The 25,089-nt window shown below is 33.6% G+C and overlaps 2 pseudogenes; both read right to left on the bottom strand.

The window, feature by feature from the left end:
• Positions 1-979: 979 nt before the first annotated feature.
• On the bottom strand, positions 980-2,198 carry LOC111155344 (annotated as a pseudogene).
• A 7,116-nt stretch (positions 2,199-9,314) lies between these two features.
• LOC111155347 lies at positions 9,315-9,735 on the bottom strand (annotated as a pseudogene).
• Between the last annotated feature and the right edge of the window lie 15,354 nt (positions 9,736-25,089).

The raw sequence follows: 25,089 nt of genomic DNA, 5'->3' as shown, positions 1-25,089 counted from the left end.
ATCCCAGGACCCTAGGACCATGACCCATGGATGCTTAACCAACTGAGCCACCCAGGCAACCCAAGTAATTTTTAATAATAAAATTATTACCTTAAAACTCATCAAACAAAAATAATACTCTGAATCTTGATGACATAAGATAGAATAGTGGGCAAATGATGACATAGCAGCCAGAATGAATAATTCATAGTGACACCAGCCATATGCAATGGATCTTAGTAATATAATATTAAGTTTTAGTAAGTTCCAAAATTTTAATAAGTTCCAAAATTTTATACCCATATTAAAAAGTTATAAAAAAACAAAACAAAGCAAGAGAATATTGAGTACTAGTTTCAGGATCAGGGTTATCTCTGGTGATGAAAGCAAGTGTAAGAGTAGACTGTGAGGACCAGAAATACTGCATGGTTAGATGTGTTTTATTTTCAGATCCTTTTATTTTCAACTCAAAACAACCTTATGTAAAATTCAGATACAGTCACACTCTGTTCTACCCCCTGATTGTGGAATTTCTATTTTATTTTATTTTTTTTTCCCAACTCAAACTTCATCTATTTTAATGTATTATTTGCCTCCCACTAATAAACCTTTATTTTACTTGTTATAACTGAGCAATAAATCTTCGACACTGAAGTATCTTCCTTGCCCAATTAATCCAAAGGAAAAAAAGTGAAATGATTAATAAAGAAAAATGTAGGGACTAACACACCCTTTTAATGTGTTTTTAAATATTTTTAAGGTTTAAAAAGTGTTTAAAGTTTGTAGCTCCTGGTTAGGAAAACATTATCTGAATGAACAGCCTAATGGCAAACCATTGTAGAATGTTTCAGTTGCATAGGGAGCAGAAGGTCAGGGATTCTCTTCACAGCACCCCAGCTTTCTTCATGAGAAGGTCAGAGGTACACTGGTTTACTGTGACATCCATTAGGTGATCGAAGGTGCTTTTCCTTTAGCAAGGGCTTTATTTGTCAGAAGGGCATTATGCTTGAACTCTAAATTTGGCTGACAATTTACTGATGAAATTCATAACCTTTGGGTTGTTCTGATATTTTGACATATTCGCTGGGTTCTGGGCCACATCCTGGAAGGCCACCATAATTTCTGGATCCTCCATGGCTGCAAGAACTTCTGGATCACTAAGAATTTCATTGAGCCCAGGCATTCCTGCCATTCCAGGCATCCCCCTGCCATTCCAGGCATTCCTCCAGGAAAATTACCAGGCATTCCCCCTGGAAAGCCACCTGGGAAAGAGCCATACTGAGCTCCTGATTGCTGTCTGGCTTCTTCCTCCCTCTGGGCTGTCTCATGTTCTTTCTGAGCCTTCTTAACCCTTTCTATTCTTTCTTTGAGCTCTCGCTCTTCATGTTTTCGCTCATACTTTCTCCGATGTTCAGCAATTTTCTGGGCCCTCAGTTGAACTTCTTTCAGCATTGCACTAACATCTTCATTGTAATCCAGTTTACAAGCAAAGGCAAGATCATGCGCTGCTTCTTCCCAATGGCCCAGAAGTCTATGTGCTTTCCCCAAGCCACTTAGAAGGCTAAACTGAATCAGGATTTATTTCAATAGCTCTTTCACAGTCTCAAATGACAGCATTTGGCTTCTGTAATTTGATGAAGACACTGGCTCTCTTGGCATACAGAATGGTCAAGCGAGGATTTAGTTTGATGGCATCTGTGAACAAATCAATGGCTTTCTGTAGTTCATCATCATTTAAGGCATCAATGGCAGCCACTTTTTTATCATTTGCCTGATCCATCCTTTCCTCGGTTATCTCTACATTTTCACCTCCCATTTCTTGAGGGGCATCAGTATCTGGTTCAATCACACCTTCATTGTCAATTTCTAGATAATTTTCCTCACTTGATGGTTCATTGACTGTCTTTATGTTTTCCTCTGCCTTCTTACTATCTGATTTTTCTTCTTTGATACTGTCTTCTGATTTAGTTTTATGAGTGGCAGGTGGTATTTTACCCCCCATGCTCTCCACCCACTCCCACAGGAAATGCATTTCCTCGGTGTGCAGAACGCTCGGATCCTGCTTACACATTTTCATGAAGTCCCGAAACTCGCTCACTTTCCGGGGGTCCATGTTCCGGAGGCAGTGGCAGGCAGCAGGCAGCAGGCGGCAGGCACAGCTGAGGTTGCTACCCGATTCCAGGCGCGGGTACTAGCTCAGCATGACCATGTGGAAGGTGTGGAATTTCTATTTTAATTTATATTCCTAAGCAGTTCTGGAATGTTTACAATTTGTAGGATTACAAACAAAAATCTCTACCTCAAAGTAGGAAGATATTCAGGTCTTTTTATAGTACAATGATGAGATCAATTCATACCTCTTTCATTTCATTTGAGGCAGATTCACTGGGTTAGGGTAGACATTTCATAGGACTATATGAAAGTCCTATATGGACACAATTTTTGGCCAAAGTTTTCTCACAGAAACTTGTAAATGCAGGATACACTATTTATAGAAATATTATGAAATTAAACCTTTGACAAAGATGAAGAAAAATCTTAATTTGATTTTATACTGAAAAAATAACAGGACAAATTTGTTAGCCACACTTTTTTACCCCTCAGGAAGAGGAAAAAAAAATAATCATGTTTGGTAAATGTCTGGGAAATTTATGATTGGGCAAAGAGTACCTTGGAATTGATTACATCAATAAAGATACTCTAGCTTCTAGAATGTTCTCTCAGACTTCATCCTTGTCTGGAAATTTTCAAGAATTGACTAATTATTAGTCACATTTTCAAAAATGGCAGGTTAACTTCCAGTCAAAATGTCACAATCCTCTTTCTTCCTGCCCCTCCCTTCTAAACACAACTATAAACCCTGGAATAATACAAGAAGCAACCAAAGGAGAACTCTCAAAGATTGTAAAAAGAAGACAGACTTGTTTGGAACCCTAGGATTTGAGGGACAAATGGCAACTTATTTTACATTTCCCTATTCAACAGAAGAAAGTGACCCAGATTCATTTCTCAGCTCAGGTAGGCTCATTCTGCCACAGGATGGAATGGGTATCTCTCTGACAACTTCAGGGAAGCCCAACACCACTGAGGGTGGATCAGGATCTCTACCAACAATAAGTGGCCATTTGAAATGCCCTCTTGTTAGTTGTATCAGCAAATGTTTACTCATTAGGCCTTTTTCTCTATGTGATCTTTGTTTTTCACTTATCTGTGAATGACCTCACTCCTAGGGAACACTGGAGTGAAAATTAAGTATGTTTTCTTCTAAAGAGATTTACTTTTTCTTTTTTTTTTTTTTAAGATTTTTTTATTTATTCATTTGACAGAGAGAGAGAGAGAGATCACAAGTAGGCAGAGAGGCAGGCAGAGAGAGGAGGAAGCAGGCTCACCGCCGAGCAGAGAGCCCGACGCGGAGCTCCATCCCAGGACCCTGAGATCATGACCTGAGCCGAAGGCAGAGGCTTAACCCACCGAGCCACCCAGGCGCCCCAAGAGATTTACTTTTTCTGCTTGAGGAAGGGCTAACTATCCATTAAAAACCACTATATTCTTCTTCATGCAGCCTCGCTTACAATGATCTTAGATTCACCTCTTTTAGCTTCAAGTCTGTTTTGGGATCTCAGTGCTGATATGGTCACTGTCCAGCTTTAGCATTCACTTATAAATTTGAGTTCGAATTTCTCTTTTTTTCTCTCTCTTTATCATAAAATATTGATTACGTAGAGACCACGAATGCATTAATCATCATATTTTATCTAAAATAAATTTATTTGCTACAGCACAGACTTTCAGGGTAACTGGTTTGATTATGGCACAAAGCAAAATTCTCAAGCAGACTTTTTGACTACTTAAACTCAGTTTATATATGCGGATGATTCTGCAACAACTCACTGGCTGAGGAATTACTTGAGTACATAGTCAAGGGATTGAGAGACACTTTAGGGTAAAAATTATGCACTTTGATTAAGAATTTTTAAGAATTATTCACAACTGTCCCTAACTTTAACTGGGTAAACATCACCATTTTTTCCCTGAATTTCCTTTTGAAATTTTTAAGTTTGTAAAATAAATCAATATTAATTTGAAGAGATATTTCAATGTATGTTCCAGATGATTCTTTTAAATGGCTGCCTAAATAGGGATGCCTGGATGGTTCAGTTGGTTAAGCATTTACTTTCAGCTCAAGTCATGATCTTTTGATCCTGGCATCCAGCCTTGGCTAGAACCCCATGTCAGACTCCTTGCTCACCCGGGAGCCTGCTTCTCCCTCTCCCTCTGCCTCTCCCCACCACATCCCACTTGTGTTATCTTTCTCTCAAATAAATAAATAAATAAAATCTTAAGAAAAAAATAACTACCTAAATATTTTACCCCATAGACAACTATATTAAACTTAGTAAGAATTCGAAGACAAATTGAAGTGCACACATTTATAAGGACAACAAATCATTCACTTTAGAACTCCACAAAAACTTAATTTATCCTAAATGAGAAGTGTCATATGAATAGCAGTACTGCCAAGATAGTTACTCTTGATTTAGATTATTAATATGCAACACTCTGGCTTGTGTTCATATAATATATTATGCATTAATTACAATAGCATAAGAAAAAAAAAATAAACCCATAAAGCACTCACAAGATAGTTTATGTTGAAAATTCTATCACTTTATAAAAGAGAAAGTGCACATAAACAAAAAGTGGAACAAAGTCTTACACCTAAAATCTAATTGAGGAAGCAAAAAATCTTGGGAATCCATAGCTGTGTTTTGAATCAAGAGCCCTACTACAATGAATTAGAATTTTCCATCAAATCCTCCACCATATTTTGTAGGATTTATTTAACAGTCCATTGAATCCATGGTCTTATGCATAGCACATATCACAATCCCATAAGTAGCTTGTTCAAAATAGAGATTCTTGGAACTCATCACAGACCTACACACACAATCAGAATCCCCAGAGATAAAAACTGGGTATTTTCAATTTTTAAGATCTTCAGTTAATTCCAGAACAAACAATTCTTTTTTAATTGTTTAATTCAATTTTTGCTTAATTGTTTAAGTTAATTTCTCAAGGTAGGTGATGTTTAACTAAATTCTCAAGTTTAAATTCTGATATAATTTGGATGCTGCATTAGCCAACAACTAAACATATATTGATTTTAATAAAAACCCAAATCACAATTATAAAGAGGATTATAAATTTGATCATTCACAATGGCAAAAAAAGAAAAATCACTGTTTTTTTCTGGGTTGTAATTATTTTCTTTACTATATTCCTCCCCTGCTTACTATAAGAATTTTTCCCTAAATACTACCTATATGCCTTTTGAAAGTTTATAATAGACTCTCATGATTTAGCATATTTATTTTCTGTAGGTAAATATCAAAAGATTTTATTTCACAGCTAGAATGCTAGCTTCCTGGTATTGGGCACTTATGGCATGTATTATGTTTTCACACAGATTTTAGAGCATTTAAAGGTATAAAAATGTGATTTTAATGGATAACATATACAATTGATTATTTTTGCAATTACATACTCACTTAATACAACAATTATATTTAAATTTAAGTTTATCATTTATGGGAAGCATGCTACATTAAACAAATAACAACAATGACGAAAAGCACACTATTATTGTCCAGTTTAGGAGCCTGGAAATTAGTTGCACCACTATACCTCAGCTGGGGTTCTGGGGTCTCCTTCATTTCAAAATCTTGGGTTACAGTCTTCCAAAGATTATAGTTTTCATCACTTACAGGTTTAATAAATGTAATATTGCCCTATGCTTGTTTTGAGAAATAAGAGAAGACCCTTATGTTGCCTTTACATAAAAACATCACTTCTGCTAAACTGTTCTATGCCTTTAAAATACAGAATTATATTTTTAAAGCCTTTTTATTAGCATTTATTAGCATATATATTGCATATATATTATTAATACAAACGTGTATATATTCACTTGAATTATTTTTTAAATGATAAGGCTTTAGTATCATATGTACATTTTAGTGGAGGAGAAGACATGAGTGGTTAGAAGGAGTCTGAGTACCTGCATTCTAAAAGCCCATCATGGACTTTTCTGTGTAAAGCAATTAATGATCTTTGATATAGATAATCTCTAAATTTCTTCTAACTTTCAAAGCCAATGAGATTGTTTAATTTCATTCATGTCAAATAAGTAATGTATAAATGGTAAAATTGTGGGTGGCTCAGTCCGTAAAGTGTCTAGCCTTCTCCTCACAGGTCATGATCCCAGGGTCCTGGGATCAAGCCCCACATGGGGCTCCCTGCTCAGCTGGGAGCCTGCTTCTCTGTCTCCCAGTCCCCTGATCATGCTCTTTCTCTTTCTAATAAGTAAATAAAGTATTTAAAAAAATAAATAAATGGAAAAATTGTGTTGGCATTCTTTATAAGTAATTAGTATCATTCACTTTTGATGACAAGTTATTGAGAGGTTTGCACAAAATATAATTAAAATGACATAAAATCCAGTGTAATTTGTCACTAGAATTTATCATTTTATGAAAGAGAAATTTTGCAAATCACTCTGTCCTATTTGGTAAATTCATCATTCATTTTGGGTGTGTAAATGTATAGGGACTAAAAATGAAAACTTGAAGAGCTTGTCACAAACTTGCATGTAATCAAATCTGTAGAATGTATATTTAAAAGGTCTTTACATTTCCTTTTTTTTTTTTTAAAGAGAGCGCATACACACATGCACAGGTGAACATGAGAGGGGGAGGGGCAAAGGGAGAGGGACAGAGCAAATCCCAAGCAGGCTCCACCCTCAACAAAGAGCTCAACACAGGGCTGGGTGCAGTGGGGCTCTATCCCATGACTCTGAGATCATGGGCTGAGCTGAAATTAAGAGTTGGATGCTTAACCCACTGAGCCACATAGGTGCCCCAACATTTTTTGAGTATCATCATTATTTGTTTAATCATTCTATGAAAAGCAAAATTTTTAAAAACACTTTGGACAGTACATAATTCTGTTTTTCTCTCCATGAATTCCATGAATATTCACACAAATAATTTTAAATTAGAAATTAAAATTAGAAATTAAAAAGTCACACTTTACCTGAATATTCCCTGAACATTTCTGTGAGAGAAAGCCCTGTTTAGAGATACCCAAGCTCTTAATTTTCCCTTGCAGAGTAATTTCTTGGTTTTATTATCTTATATTACTACTCTCTTTTGCACATAAAAATCAGTATATAGTACCCATATTAGCATTGCATATTACTATTTGAAAGTTTTCTTAACTTAGTTAAGTTTCCAATTGAGATTTTTCATTTAACTACAATTTATATTAAGATAATGGTTCATAGCTGACTAATGATCTGAGAGTTTACCTTATTTTTATTTTAACAATATACCTTCTACACTTAAAGAAAATCTATTCTATCTCCAGAATGTAAAATAAAAACAATAAATATCATTAAGAATTACAACTTCTAGGGGCACCTGGGTGGCTCAGTGGGTTAAGCCTCGGCCTTGGGCTCAGGTCATGATCTCAGTGTCCTGGGATCAAGCCCTGCATTGGACTCTCTGCTCAGCAGGGAGCCTGCTTCCCACTCCCCCTTTGCCTGCTTCTCTGCCTGCTTATGATCTCTGCCAAATAAATAAATAAAATCTTTAAAAAAAATTGCAACTTCTATATTGAAAATAATACTTCCCTATATAAAAAATAAGAAAATACAGATAACTTTGATTTCTATATCAACAAGAGGGAAATTGAAAATGTCTTTTTCTTATTTCTTTTTTTGTTTGTTTTTTGTTTCATCAGTTTTATTGGTCATATCCCAGATTCATCATATAAATCTTTCAAAATAACTAGATGTTACAAGCATAGTTTATAATTCAGCTCTGATTGCACAAATACTTGATCCAGGAAAGCATTTTTACAAACACATTTGTTTACTTATAAAAATACTTTAATAAAGAAAATAAGTCTTTATATGTCTTACAGAAAATGCTATGCAGTTTTCCCCCATTCAACCATCATGTCTAGTTTGCTATCACAGCACGTTTATCACATCCAATAAAATTACAAATTACAATTATAATTTTCAACCATTACTGAGATTCACAATGTTAAGAGTTGTTAGGTCTTTTCTAATCTTTCCTGATCTGAAATAATTCACATATTTAAGCTAGAATAGGTATTAAATGCCATTCCTTCTAAATATAACTTGCAGCCTTGTTAATCATTGGGCTTGGTGATCTTCTCCTCACTTGTGCAAGACGGACTAGTAGTTTTACCCCTGCTGCACCAAGCATGAAGGATAAAGTCCTTGTATTCCTAATAATTTCTAAACCACAAAAACAAACCCTAGAAATAAAGGTTAAATACAAATATTAGGAAAGCTAACATTTGCTAATGATTAGAAAAAGGTCATTTTTGGGGATCCCTAGGTGGCTCAGTTAATCAGTTAAGTGTCTGCCATCATCTCAGGTCATGATCCCAGGACCCTGGGATCAAGTCCCTCATCAGGCTCCTTACTCCATGGGAAGCCTGCTTCTCCCTCTCCCTCTATTCCTATTCTCTCTTTCTCTCACTCTCTGATAAATAAATAAATAAATAAATAAAATAAAGAATATTTTTCAATTCAGGCTCTCTTCTAAACTGAAGAAGACATAAAAGAAATAAAGTATAAAACAGCAGTTTTATTAATACTGAAAAACTAAAATAATGCTAATCACTTAGGTCAGTGGTGTATCATTTTCATAGAAGATACAGAATGTTAGACTCTAAGGCTAGCTGAACTTAGTGTCCAACATTCTTCTTATGTTGTTGCTTTGAAATAGTCTAATACACACTTGCCTAAAACAAGTCATCATTCAGGCCAAATGGAACTTTGCAGAATACTGACCACAGTTATCTAAAGAGACAGGACACACCAGGGGAAACATCTGGAAACATCTGGCATTCATGCCATTCCCTCACTGTTACTGAAACATGTGTCCACTAGGCAAAGTTTGTCTTACTTTCCAGATAGCATGAATGAAAACCAAGAGACCAGAGATATTCCATAGTCAAGTTCCTGACTACTCTGCTCCAATTATCCAACATTCTTAAAAGGAATCTTTAACCAAGCTCTTGTCCAATAAGAAATTTAACAGTACATGAGGACTACAATATGTCCCATTTCTTTTCTATTTCTCTCGATTTCTCTTTCTCACTCTAGTGTAATAAACTGCTACAGGTTTTTACCAAAATAATGCAGCAGTAGTTCAAAATGTGTTATTTTGCATTACCAAAAGTGTTCAATCACATTATAATGGGAGACATTTGCATATAACTAGATGACCAAACAATGTCTATTGCAGTGATTTAGCAAATTCAGCACAATGTATTCATCATTGTTCTTGTCATCCTTCTCAAAACACCATCAAGTTAATCAGTTCATCTTCACTCATTGGTGGTGCCTATTCATTCTATTCCTCCTTATGAAGTGAGTGATTGCTATGGAAAATTCTAGTCATAATGCAAATTATTGTCATCATAATCAAGCATTTTGGAATAACAGAGCTGTAGCTCTTGTGGAGATATCTCCACCTCTCGTTTGTTGATGATATTTTTTAGATGTTCCATGATATGCTCTTAGTCATGTACTGTGTTCTCATCCAGGCCCACACTATGTGATGGGGGAAGCTCACTCCAGGCACTTCAGCCCTGGCACCTGAAGCTTAAAAGCAGACCACACAGGAAGGGGGTTCTGAGCAGCCATATAGACCTCATGGTCACCAGTACCCTTGCTTCCCCTAGTTTCCAAGCAGTTTTCCTCATACATGAAGACTTCCAGCCAACTTTTCCTTATTTCTTAAAGATAATCTTAACTTGTTTTTAATTGGGAATAGGTTTGGAAGAATTTCCCAGATAAATTGGTTGTTTGTTTTTAGTTATTGAAATTTAATTAATACATATTATAAAATTCTAGAGTATGAACAATAATGTTATGAATTATGCTGCCTTACTTTATTTATATTTTTGTGATGAAAGTTAAGAGAAAGGTGAAATACTACCTACCCTCTTTTTCTTACTGAAAAGAGCTTTTTGCATTCTAAAAGCTTAATAATTCTATGTTTTTGAAATGTACAAACAGCTAATTTTTCTCTCTTGTAGACTTTGTATTGAGGAATTTCCATAATTCAATAGTCATACTTCTAATATTTTAATTGGCAACATTTAGAAAAGTGAATGTGCTACATTATTCTGTAACTAGAGATTCAGTTAGTCAGTATAATAATGGTCTTTTGCCAAAATTAATTCTGACAAGGAACACTGGCATAATATATTAAATGCCAAGCCATAGAAACAACACCCCAGAAATAGGAGCCGATGATTCAAGCTTGGCAGAGTCTCCCTCTGCTCAATGTTAAAAACTAGCTTAAAGGCTGGCCATAGCAATGTTTGGAAGGAAGAATTCTTCTTTCCAACATGTTCCTTGAGTTCAAAAACATAATGGAGATTTCAAAGACTGTTGAAAAATACAGGTCTAGAAAATAAGGTCAAGAGATGAACTTGGAAGCTACCAATAAAGAAAAGCCACAAAGTATCATGGGAAGATTTTTTTTTGAAAGATTTTAGACAGCTTCCATCTGAGGACTATGTGTTGATCCTTACCTTCTATCCTTTCAGTAATGTTTTTATTATCTTTAGGTTTGTTAATTCCTCATTTATGTTGTGAGATGGATTAATATTCAAAGATAACAAAGTTCACAAGAAAATTCATGAATAATATCAACTCAATTATCTCATATCTTTACATTTGATCTTGTCCTTGTAACCATAGTAACCATAGAGACCTTTTCTTTTTTCTTTTTGCCTCAAAGTTTTTCAACAACCCTGATTTTCTCTTTGTTAATTCACACTGTTCCTGCAAAGTACTATACTAGAACACTCAAAAGCCATTGGAGTCCTTAGTCTTATTTTATGCCCTTTTACTATGAGACAATCTGAAGTTAAGTAATACATTTTCCCATGTAATCTTTATGAAAAGGCCACTGCATATTCAAATCAATAGTATTAGCAGTCCAGTTTATCTGTTTTATTTCATAAATGAATAACTTGAGAATAGAAGAAAAAGGTATTTCAATGAATGAGAGTCCAATAGGAAAATAAGTGGTAGAACAAGAATTTTCTGTGAAGAGAAAATATTGTGCAAAGTTGTAGAGGTGAAGAACTCTGCCAACATCCAGTTTTGATCATTTAAACCATCTTGGCTATTCAGCAATCTCAGGATTTGAGCCACTGGGAATAGATATGTATGTGTGTGTGTGCATGTGTGTGTATGTTTAGATAAATAAATTGCTATATTATAGATAAATAAATTGCTATATTATGTCACACATAGTATATTTACTTCTGTATATATACATACATACACACACACACACACACACACACACACACACTAATACATTTGTTTGTGTTTCTAATATCTTTTCTATATCCAGTTTTATATAGACACTTTCTCCAAATATATCTCTATTTTTCTTGTACACAACAATGAAAAAAAAAATAGAAAAAACCTGAAAATTTAGGTTGAGTACTGGACAATGATATTTTCCTTCATAGAGTAACAGAGACACCTATATTTGCATTTAAAATGAATTGTTTTATAACCAACATTTCAGTTTATAATACTTAAAATATATTTGGCTAATTTAAAAAAGTGTCTGATTAACAAGGGAAACCTATTTGGGATTTTCTTAAAATTTCAGCTCGGTTATGAAGAAGTTATAAAACACACGAACCTAGTTTCTTAGAATTGGAAGTGCTTAGAGAGTTCATGTAAATTGAACCATCATTTAGAAGACGAAGAAAAATCCTCTTTCAATGAATTTATATCATTCAGAATATCTTTTAGAGAGTGGAAGGTACCTTTTATGAGAACATAACACAGTAGACTAGTGTTGTAATAGTGTAAATAAACACTGTTTATGATTACATAGAAAGTAATATTCTCAGGTTAAAACTTGGGCTCTGGAGATATTGTTGAATTCTGGTTCCTATACACTTTATAGCTATCTGAGCTCTTTTACCTCTTTTCACTTTCCATTTTAGGATAATAATACTATGCTTTTCATGGGGTTGTTAAATATATGTTAATGTAAGTATGTTAGAGTCTAGTATATATTACTCATTCAACAAATATTAATTATAATTATTATTATTTACTATTACTAAAACAACTATGAGAAACTGTGAAAGAACAGATACCATCTTTCCCTATTTTGGATTGCATTTGGAAGGAGAAAGGGAAACTAAGGATGATTCATTTTCAGAGAAATATGGTTATCAAAGATTTACTTTTAACAAAATTTGTACTTAGTGAAATAGTGATTATTATTAGCAAGTACCTCTTTATGGTCTCCACTGAGCAATCCAACAAAGCAAGCTGCATTGTGTTGGAGAAAAACAAAAACAAAAACATATGACTTTTAAGAAAACTGTGCAAACTGAAGGAATCAAGAATGTTCAAGAAATATTACTAAGGAAAGGAAAAAAAGGATAAATGGATTAGGCACTTCATTTTCCTAAACTGAGGACATAAATTGGTTTCATTTCACATCCCATTCTGAAAAATTGCTAGTGTCTTCATTGATTACTACTTTGAAAATGTCTCTGAGATTATGCTTATATTCTTCAGGAGAGGGGACAGTCTATAACAAAAACTGTTACAGGTGAGAAGAGGTGTGTTAGTGGCAAGTAGTTCATCAGACTTCCAGATTATACAGTCAAAGAACCTTAGAATTCAAACATTCTCGGAGATAATATAGTTTCCCTTTCAATCTAATTGCTGGAATCCCTCACATGTTTGAAATATAAGTCACATGCCTTATTAGATTTTGAGTTTCCTCAGAACAAAAATTGGAAAGAATAGGTTAAAGTTGCTCGTAAGAAAATACTTGAGTCAACAAAAATGAATATTTCTAACAATTAAAGCTCTCCAGTAGTGAAATACACTTTCTTTTAAGTAGTGAGTACCCTTTTTGAGTATAATTGTTTACGAGGAGACTTGATGACATATATCTTCTGGATTAAAGGGAAATAATTAAAATAGATAACATTTAGTTTCTAATTTTAAAATTCAGCAGTCTCATGAATGTCATGAGTACCTGTCCTAGAAAAATTATGTGGGAAATAGACATTATTAAAAATTAATTCCTCATTCATGGGGCATCTGGCTGGATCAACCACAGAGCATGTGACTCTTGATATGAAAGTCATGGATTCAAGCCACATATTGGGAGTAGAATCTACTTGGAAAAGAAAATAATTCCTCATTTATAATATTAAAAATGGAACATGGATTATACTGCTGGAAAGCCCCAAACAAGAGTTTCTACGATGAAACACTAAAATATAGTCTTCAAATGTAAAATAAGATGGACTGTAAAAGTATCCTTGAATGTTATTATAAAGGTGAAAATAATGAGTAAGAAAAAAAAACAAGTAATTGACTGGATATGGAAAGATTTTTTTAAAACATAAGCTAAAACAGGTAATATTCTTGTTTTATAGAACATAAATGATGAACCTCTTGTATGAAATCCACCACATTTGGAAATCCAGATTTATTACACTATTAGGACACCTTTTATTCAGCTCAATTGTCCAGACAAAGATTCTCCACACGAACAACTGAGAGATTTAATTGTAGGAGGTAAGACACAGATTTTAAGTAAGTAACTTCTATGCTATTTTACCAGATACACACATAATATATTTTGGAACTGTTAGAAACACATTATCATGTAACATATTTTCAAGAACTTGAACAAGACAATATAAATAATATAATACATAATGTACTTTTATTTCTGTTTTATTACCTCATCTTCTCAGGAAATACAAATAATCAATTCATACTTTAGAGACTAGGTGTTGATCTTCCTTCTCTGGACACCACTCAGAATTTCCAGTATGATGCGTTTCAAGGGATTCGGGAACCTATGACTTTCCAGCTACTTATTGAAGTTACTGATGAATTAGGTGGGAATAAAGCTAGTCAGCTGTCAGCCACTACAATAGTCATAATTCATGTGTTTCCTTGGACCACAGTGCAGCCAACTTTTTCCACAAAAACAACTACAACTACAGTAAGTACTTAGTGATGAAATATAATTCTAAAGTAGTCTGAATTAGTCATAAACACAGAAAGTATCCAGGAACTCTTATAGGAGTTATTCTTATATTTTGGCAATAAAAGACATCAATGAAATAGTTACTTTAATACATTAGAATTTCTATCATCAAAGTAAGGAAAAGTTGTTAGAGCTGTTAGGCAGTGATTTTGAGTCAAGGTAAATATTCATTTTTATAGGACTTTCTTATATTATTTAGTTTAGATTCTTAGTAATTCTGTTCTTATCATAGCATGCTTTTCTCTGTTTAAATGAACACTTATTAGGTTTTCTTATGTACATAGCACTCTATAAGGTTTACAAAAACAAAAGTATGTTTCCTTGAAAAGCATATAGATTCATTGGAAGACAAGATATACACTTAGAACTATTTAAATAAATACTAAATAATGTCAAATGATAACACAATTGTTATATAACTTTGAGTTTGAAAATAAGGTAAATTTATTTGGGCTGAGATACACATAAAGTTCTCAATAAATAGAGAAGAAAAATAATAATGTAGTTCTTTAAGAACTAATTTTTTTTTTTTAATGTAAAGAGAAGAAGAAAAGCTTTGCAGGAAGAAGGTATAGAATTACCTAGGATGTGTGTAATCTGTTCTGGGAAATGCTGGGAAGGTAGTGAAGCTGGAGGCTAGACTTACATCAGGAAAAAGAAGCTCATGGTAGATAATGTAAAATATCTGAGCTTGGAACATCCTGAAAAAAAAAAAAAGATTAGAATCCTCTTACACCATACACAATGATAAACTCGAAATGGATAAAAGACCTCAACGTGAGGCAGTAATCTATCAAAATCCTAGAGGAGAATATAGGCAGTAACCTCTTTGACATTGGCCACAACAATTTCTTTCAAGACATGTCCCCAAAGGCAAAGGAAGCAAAAGTGGAAATGAACTTTTGGGACTTCATCAAGATCAAAAGCTTCTGCACAGCTACGAAAACAGTCAACAAAACAAAGAGGCAACCCACGGAATGGGAGAAGATATTTGCAAATGACACTACAGACAAAGGGCTGATATCCAAGATCTATAAAGAATTCCTCAAACTCAGCACACACAAAACAGATAATCACGTCAAAAAATGGGCAGAAGACATGACCAGACACTTCTCCAAAGAAGACACACAAATTAAAAAATGTTCATCATCATTAGCAATTTGGGAGATTCAAATCAAAGCCATATTGAGATACCATCTTACACCAGTTAGAATGGCCAAAATCAACAAGAAAGTAAACAACAAGTGTTGCAGAGGATGTGGAGAAAGGGAACCCTCTTACACTGTTGGTGGGAATGTAAGTTGGTGCAGCCACTTTGGAAAACAGTGTGGAGATTCCTTAAGAAATTAAAAATAGATCTACCCTATGACCCTGAAATTGCACTACTAGGTATTTACCCCAAAGATAGAGATATAGTGAAAAGAAGGGCCATCTGTACCCCAATGTTCATAGCAGCAATGGCCACAGTCACCAAACTGTGGAAAGAACCAAGATGTCCTTCAACGGACAAATGGATAAAGAAGATATGGTCCATATACACAATGGAGTATTATGCCTCCATCAGAAAGGATGAATACCCAGCTTTTGTATCAACATGGATGGGACTGGAAGAGATTATGCTGAGTGAAATAAGTCAAGCAGAGAGAGTCAATTATCATATGGTTTCATTTACTTGTGGAACATAAGGAATAACATGGAGAACATTGGGAGATGGAGAGGAGAAGTGAGATGGGGGAAATCAGAGGGGGAGACAAACCATGAGAGACTGTGGACTCTGAGTAACATACTGAGGGTTTTGGAGGGGAGTGGGGGGTAGGAGGTTTCGTGAGCCTGGTTGTGGGTATTACTGAGGGCACGTATTGCATGGAGCACTGGAGCACTGTTCCTAAACAATGAAATTTGGAACACTGAAAATAAAATAAATTAAAATGAAAAAAAAAAGAGAGAGATTAGAATTCTGCATGATTACTGAAGACAGGAAGTTATTAAGTTTCACAGCAGAAGACTGACTCCCAATGCCTCATAACCTTTGTTAATGTGGAAATATAGAGAAAATCAATGATGTGTAGGATGGCTTTGTGTGGAATATGCTGTTTGATTTCAAACAGGTGGACTTTGAACATCCAAGTAGGAATTCATATCCATGCCTTCACTCACATTATTATGATGCTCCCTATATAACTGAGCTAAAACAATTAAGATACATTGGAATTAAAATAGCTGTTTGTTGGAAAAGTTATAGAAAATTTCTCCTTTGCTTGATTTCACAGTCAAGAAGTTTTGCATTAGCTGTACAAAATCATCATAATACAATTTGGATACTCCAGATCCAAAGAAAACAAAACATTGGATTAAAGTGGTGTGGGACTGGTAATGCTCCCCAGGGCCTAGCAGAAAGAAATGTAAATTCTTTCTGTGAGAAGATAACAGTATTCTAAGCTTCCAATTATTTATAACAATTTTTTTTCAATCTAGTGAACACCACATGATTAAATATAGCTAGACGCATAAGAAAATAAGATGTCATAACAAAGAAGCAACAAAACCACAAAAAGCATAAACAGAAATACAGTAACTACAGAAGTTTTCAAAAACAAACCACAAAATAATTGTGCCTATTAAGTTCAAGAGATATATATTCCAAGTTTGAAATTTGGTCAGGGTATTAGGGCCTATATATTAACATAGAATATCTGAAAACATACTAAAAAATCTAGAAATCAAAAAAACAATAGCTGAAATTAAATCCTGACCATACTGATATAGAGAATATACAAACACTATAATAAACAATTATTAAACATGCATTTTTTGAGCACACATGAATGCATAAAAACGTCGATCAATATATTAGTTTATAACCCAGATCTAAACAGATTTCAGGGGATTGAAATCATGCTAAGTGTTATCTGTGATTTTAAGAAATTACACAAGAGATCAAAACAGGCATTTAGAAGTTAAAGGAATAAAGAATATTTTTAAATAAATAAATGAATGAAAATACATAATAAAACTGCGAGATGAATGAAGTTAAAAAGAATTGAAAGCTATACCTTTTCCCCTAACTACTATTTTAACTGCATCTCAAGTATGTCATATTATTATTTAAAAATAATATCTAGTTCCTTAAAACTTATTTAAAACTACGTTTCATTTGAAGTTAGAAAAAGAACAAAAAAACTCAAATAGACTTTTTTAAATGAAAAAATAAACTCAAGACTTTTTTAAACTCAAAGTGACTTTTTTAAATGATAAGAAATGAAATTAATGAAATTGAAAGCAAACATACAAAATAAAGCCAAAAGTTGGTTATTTGAAAATAATAATAAAATCTATATATTACTTTGAAGAGGTTAAAGGTGAGGAGTGAAGTCACATTTTATCAATGTCAGAAAGAAAAGGGAAAACTACTGTATATGGCAACTCCTTCCTCCCTGCAAAAAGAAGAAGATTATAAGAGGGTATAATAAACAATGCTGTCATTATGTTTGATGGAGAAAAATCAAGGTGGGAAGAATTTCTCTACCTCCAATAAAGACTTGATATAAAATGCAATGATTAAGATAGTGTGGTATGGGTGCATGGGAGACAAATAGACAAGAGAATAGAATAAAAAGTCTAGCTAATGATCTACAATGTATAGACATGGTTTATATCAAGTGACACTACAGAGCAGTGGTAAAAGAATGATAGGTTCAATAAATTATACTGGGCAATGGTTTTATATATATATATATATATATATATATATATATATATATATATATATACAAAATAAGAATGATCCTGAATCCAAATTAAGCCCAGATGAATTTGCAGACTTTAATGGCAAAAATAAACAAAATTAGGGTCCCCTGGCTGGCTCAGCTCATAGAGCATGTTACTTTTGATCTCAGGGTTGTGAATTCAAGCCCAATGTTGGATGTAGAGATTACTTAAAAAAATAAAATCTCTTTAAAAAACTAAAAAAACAGGGTGCCTGGGTGGCTCAGTGGGTTAAAAAACTAAAAAAAAAAAAAAAAAAACAAAATTATAAACTTAGGAAGAATATAAGATACTATCTTAATAATTTGAGGGTATGGAAAGATTTCTTAAATAAGACAACAACAACAAAAAAACCTAACCATAAGGAGAGTTTTTGGAAATTGAGTACTTTAGAATTAAGAACTTCTTATTATGCATAAAATAGAATATTTTTCTATGTAACGTTTGATCTGGAATAAGTTAGTGGAGAAGACCATGTGTAACTAAGTTTAAATAATACTGGGAATAAATTGATAATTACTGAGATTGTGTTATGGGTTTCTGGTGAGTTCTTGTACTACTTTTTTTTTTTTTTAAAGATTTTATTTATTTATTTGACAGACAGAGATCACAAGTAGACAGAGAGGCAGGCAGAGAGAGAGAGGAGGAGGCAGGTTCCCTGCTGAGCAGAGAGCCCTATGTGGAGCTCGATCCCAGGACACTGGGACCATGACCTGAGCCGAAGGCAGAGGCTTTAACCCACTGAGCCACCCAGGCGCCCCTTGTACTACTTTTTTATACCTCTGTATGTATATTAGGTATCACAAAGTAACAGTTGTAAAATAATTGAAAGGGAATTAATCTGAAATTCCTATGCACTTTTTAAGCTATTCCTGTTCAATGCTGCAAATTTTCCCCCAAATTCCCTTTACAATCAAAATATTCTAAACTTTTTTTGGAGCTTCATTAAAACTGTCTGCTTTGGAGCTTTTAATCATATTTCATATAGTCAAGCTCTGAAATTATTTTAACTATAAATGTTCCCCTGGTCATTCAGTAAATTAATTCTTAGCTCTTACCTTTACCTCAGGTTACATGACCATACAACTTTCACATTCCACAAATATATACTCAAATCATTTTATAGGTCAAGAAATATTACCCAAGACCAATCTACAACAACAGTAGTATCTTAAGTAGTTGTAGCAGCATTCTAACCATTAAAATGTTTTGCTTTTTATTTCTGACTCAACACGAACATCATCTACCTATTCTGAGTTAATCTTCTCTACTGGATCTTGCTTCTTTGGGACAGATCATTTTAGCCTGTTCCATGGTGGAAAAAAAAATCTAATTTATACCAACACATTGATTTTTATCATCTAAATTTCTGATTAATAAAGCAAAATCTAGCAAAGCAGAAGTCTTGAAACAAAGCATAATAGAATAAACAAATTCTATAGCAAGACGTGAAAGGAGTTTCAGATTTGTAGTTGAGTGAAATTAATCCATGTAATTCTCTTGACAAACTACATGAGGCTTGCTAAAAGAGGCAAACCAATTAATGTTGCCTAGAAATGATTACAACTGTTTGACTTAAGAATTTACTTCCAAAATTTGTGGCAAATGGTCTTTGCTATTTTCCATAAGCCATGTCAGCTTTTATGCTTCCAAGTGTACATACATAATACACACATCTCTACAGGGAGATATATATGCTTCTCTTTGTAAAAAGTATTACCAAGCCAGAAGTAACCTTAGAACTTCTACAGTTCAGTCCACCCACTGTGCAGGAAGGAGAAATGATACCCAAACAACTTATAACTTCCACGTTCTTGAGAGCAAGCAGACAAAAACACCTGTATATTTTAAGATAGGTTTTTAAAAAAGATATAGGCTTATTTAATGTATTATTGACTAGCTATTATTTGTATTTGAGTATGTTATGAAATTTCCAGTAAAGATCACCTATGTCTTTATTGAATCAACCGCACGACCAAGCCTTGTGATAGTTGAAGTACAAAACTAAATAAATCAGGGAAAATCTTGTTGTAAATAATGGAATATCTAGGGGCGCCTGGGTGGCTCAGTGGGTTAAGCCTCTGCCTTCAGCTCAGGACATGATCTCAGAGTCCTGGGATCAAGCGCCGCATCAGGCTCTCTGCTCAGCGGGGAGCCTGCCCCCCCACTTCCCCCCACCCGCTGTGCCTGCCTATTTGTGATCTCTCTCTCTGTCAAAGAAATAAATAAAATCTTAAAAAAAATAGAATATCCATCTTGAAGTGGCTTAAATAATAAAAAAGTTAGGTTCAAGAAAGTAGTAGACTATTAACACAATAAATTTGAAGATCTCTAATATTAACCTAAAGAATATGGATTTTATCTTCTAATCAGAAAGGCCCAAAAAAGTTTTACAAGGAATGAGTGATAGGGGGCACCTGAGTGTCTCAGTTGGTTGAAGCATCTGCTTTCAGCTCAGGTCATGATCCCAGGGTCCTGGGATCAAGTCCCCACATCCAGCTACCTGTGCAACTGAGAGCCTACTTCTCCCTCTGCCAGCCACTCCCCCTGCTTGTTAATTCTCTCTCTTTCTCTCTGTCAAATAAAATCTTAAAAAAAAAAAAAAAGAAAAAGAAAAGGGTGATAGGATGATCAGATATGTTCCATAGTGTAAGTAATTTAGAATACATGAAGGAAAGATTGGAGAATGAAGAAAGCAGTGCCCATGAAATCATTTAGGATCTTATCTCTTTAATCCAGATAAAAGAATTAGGTCTTAAAAAGGCAGTGACACTTCATGTGGAGGTGAAATGCTAGATCTGAAATATACATAATCAATAATATTCACCATTTATTGTGTTTGGAATTTGTGTATTACAATATATTATAGGAAAGAGAATTTCTCTTGGGATTTACCCATTATTATTCCACTAAATTTTTTTTAAAAAGGCAGATCTTTCAGCTAGAATGCTGAATGAGATATGAAAACTTAAAAACACTTCTAAGTGGATAGAATACACTGCCAGAATTTTATCTACTTCTAAAATGTAACTATATAACTATAAAATCCATTACACAAATAGAAATAGAAAATTCTTGAAGCCAGAATGCTAGCAATGTGTATCTATGAGTAATAAATAAATTAAGGCCTGAAGATAAAAGATGCAAAGTAATTAAAAATAAATCTAATCATATTATAAATATTATAAGAGACATCACCAGCATGAAATTTACTATAAATACAGATTTTTTAACAAAAAATTATTCAAAACTCTAAATACAGGGCATCTCATAAATTGTAATATAGGTAAGACATTCAATAAAGACCTCTGCCTCTTTTACAATGCCAAGTATGGTAGTTGATAAGTGAAAGGACCAATGTTGTATGTTATGCAAAAGATATGTGTTCATTCTTAACTGGGGGCAGGGAGGATTCATGAACTGTTGCAGAATCTGATGAAAGCTATGGTTTCTCTCTCCAGAACAATGTGCACATGTGTATGTGCATGCACTTTTATATTTAACTTTACAGGCTTGTATAACCCATCCATGGAACCCAGATTTAGAAAACCTGAGTAAAACTAAGAGTTTATTCCTGCTTCTGAATTTGTAAAAAAAAAAAAAAATTATGAGCAAAACATATTTCTATTATTATGAAGTAAACAAAGCAATATAAACCACTAAAATAAATACACAGAAAACTTTACATATTTCTTATACATGTTAATACTTGCCATTTTCTTATAGACATTATAATAAGTAAATAATACCTTGAAGCTTAGAAAGGAAAATAGGAAGAAATACTTTTATCTTAAATGTAGAAAGACTTAGTCAAAGAAGCTAATAAGTAAACCCAACCCCAGACTAAGTAAAATAAACAGAACTGTAAATTGTCTCCTGATTAACGTTCATCTTTGAACCCATACCTGCCTACTCAGAGGTCCATCTCAGGACAGGTAGAGAGAGACCAACTAACTCATGTTTCAGGAACTGAATTAACTTGTTCAATTTAAGTTCAGATTGGCGAAAGAGACAATGAGGTAACTGGCTAGACACCATTTCCTGCAAATATAATCCCCAAGGGATTATGAATCAAAATTCCTGAAACTATCACATGCAGCAAATTGAGTTCCATAGTAAAAAGCCCAGAATTAATATCTATAAATCACATTAATTTATAGCCATATCTTTACTCTGATTTCAACATTAAACAATGCATGGGTAAAAGAATACAAGGGAGAAAGTCTCTATAAATAACTCTGTCCAATCTTCTCATCCATTCATTCTAGTTACCCATCCATGTCTCATGATGTGTAACAGAATAATAAAAAAGGTTTTTAACCCACCAATGAAGAACTTGGAAAAGGCATTATATGCTTTAGACTTAATCTGAATTTTGGAAAACTAATCTGAAAGGCACGGCTGCTTAGAGACATATGCTTAGAGGTGAGAGGTTATGTCTTTACAACCTTACATGTTTTCTACACTATTTGCTCACTGCAGAGGCATATTATTATCCCAAGGCTGATTTGACTCATTGAAGACCAATCCTTTACTAGCATTATACCTCACAAGGTAGTTTGCAATCAAATATGTCTAGAAATTTGTTTTCAGCTGATAATTTGGAAAAATGGGGGGCTGCTCATTCAAAGTTAACGAGAGTACTGTTAAGCATTCAGAAGTTTTCTCAGCTGGTTGTTTAGCCTTTTATAGCTTGAAATCTGTCGTGGCGGGAATATTAACACTATGGAATTTGGTAAATAACAGGATTTTTTTTCTTTTTAAGAGGTAGTTTATCAGCACACTACTGTACGTAATTTGTCCATCTTTTTCCTTAGTAATTTTCCCAAAGTAGAAGAAATTTAAAGTGGGTAGAAAGAACAATTAAGTAAGATTAGCAAGTACTTATATATGATAAGCAAAAGGCTAGCCACCAAAAAATGAAAGAGCATTTACTTTACTTTCTTAACCTTCATCTCAAAAATCATTCTAGGCAAATTTTTTTTTTTTAAAGATTTTATTTATTTATTTGACAGAGGGAGAGAGGGATCAGAAGTAGGCAGAGAGGCAGACAGAGAGAGAGGGGGAAGCAGGCTTCCTGCTGAGCAGAGAGCCTGATGCGGGGCTCGATCCCAGGACCCTGAGATCATGACCTGAGCTGAAGGCAGAGGCTTAACCCACTGAGCCACCCAGGCGCCCCTCTAGGCAAATTTTTATAGGTCAAGGTATCAGTAGAAGCCACTGGCATGTTCTACTGACCGAGTCTAGTATCACTGAAGAAACTAGGGAAATATATATTACTTGTTGTGAGCTATGCCTTAACACCCACTATGCCTTGTATGCCTAGGAAATAGAGCCCATCATTGATATTTCTATAATCATCCAAAATCTTCCACCCAAACTAAATTTATCTTCTTTGACTTTTCTAATATGAAGAAATAATGACACAGTAGTGTTGGTGTGGTCACTAATTGATTGTTTACTGAATGCTAGAAGTTCCCCAATTTAACTGACAGTCATAATTTCAGCCCAGACCTGTTTTCAGATCCTACATTTGTTCTACTGTTGCAGTATTCCTGTATTTCTTAAATTTGATTAATCCATGTACCCTCATAAGGAAAAAAGAAAGAAAAAAAAAACCCCTCTCATATATTCAGCATTATTTTTGTAAGAATAGAAAAAAAAGTGTATTAAATTATAACTTTTTAAATGCAGTAAAAGAATTATAACAAGTTCATTTGTCTTATTTTAAATTATTCTTAAAAATACATGAGTAAAAAAGCCTTGATGTAATGGGTTGACAATGATGAACATAATAAAATACCTTTATGGTAGGCCAGAAGTAGAGAGAGTGTGAAGAAACACATAACAGGAAAGCATGCCTATTTTTATCTGCTCTTACAGAACATGCAGGAAGATGTATTATGAGATATGATATATATATACCCCTGTGGGGAACAGCAATATAAGTTCCCTTGAACCTATGGGGAAAATGAAAACCTTTGCTTCATTTCTCAAGTCATTCTGCTATTCAACCTCTAACTATAAACCATATAATTTTTCTTCTTAAGTAGCAGACAGGGGAACTAGGTGGCTAAGTCACTCTCCTTTCTTCAGATGTTGCTTGGGAGTAAATTCTCTTAGTGACCCTCAAAACACTGAACTTTTTCTTCCCTGCTGAGAAGTGACATGGTTATGCAAGTGTTTGGGAATTTATTTTCATGTGTTTTAAGTGTTATATTTATATGCCCTATAAGAAAATCACTCTATTAATAGTGAGAATCACATTTTATATTTATTTATTTCTTGGTCTTTTTGTTCAGTTAAGAACCAGTTGTACATAGACACAAAGTAACAGAAGATTTACATAAGAGCTTATTTAAAAAGATGTAGACAGAGATATGGAAAACCAGTATGGCATAACTTTACCTATCTCTTCATAAACAAATTCATCCTGGATATTTGGTATATAATTTTCTTTTCTGATTTTAGTTGACTGTTCTATTGCCTAAAGTACATGACTAAATCTTCCTGAGCTACTTTGCAGAAGACCAAGGATTTATTTTTAAGGAAAATAATTGTTATTACTGTAGTTCATTTATTTTAAAAAGTTATTTACAAAATAGAAACCAATAATTTAAATACATTATTAAATATATTAAATTTTAATAATTTAAACATTTTAAATTTTAATATTAAAATATTAAATAATATTTTACAAAATATAAGGAAAGTAACATGACCTTCAAGAGTAATAATATGGGTAATCAAAGTGAGAATATCACTAATTAAAGAGACTTAGGAAATGTTTTCATTTTGTTTTACTTTCCTAAATTATGTCTTTTAGCTAGTGGCCCTGTGTTTCATTCCAGGAAAATCAAGTAGTGCTGTTAATTACTTTAAACTTCTGTTGTTATATTTTTTTTTCTGTTGTTATATTTTTAAATAATCTTTTCATGTCTTTTTCTTATTTTCAGCATTTGTTCTAATATTATAGCATTTACTAATTTCACGAGTACCTCATATATGAGGACGCATAAGAAGTTCTAGGAGTAATACCATAGTTTAAAAAAGAAGTTACTTTTTATAATAACTTCATATTCAGAAAACACATTAGCAATATTACTAAATTCTCACCATACTCATTTATTCTTAATGTGACCAGGTCTTCTAATCAAAAGGAAATAAGATTTTCAAA

This window comes from Enhydra lutris, unplaced genomic scaffold, assembly GCF_002288905.1.
Source record: "Enhydra lutris kenyoni isolate GAN:26980312 unplaced genomic scaffold, ASM228890v2 scaffoldscaffold40, whole genome shotgun sequence".
Lineage (NCBI taxonomy): Eukaryota > Metazoa > Chordata > Mammalia > Carnivora > Mustelidae > Enhydra > Enhydra lutris.
The sequence above is the reverse complement of the archived record's forward strand: the minus strand, read 5'-3'. Positions and strand labels throughout refer to the sequence as shown.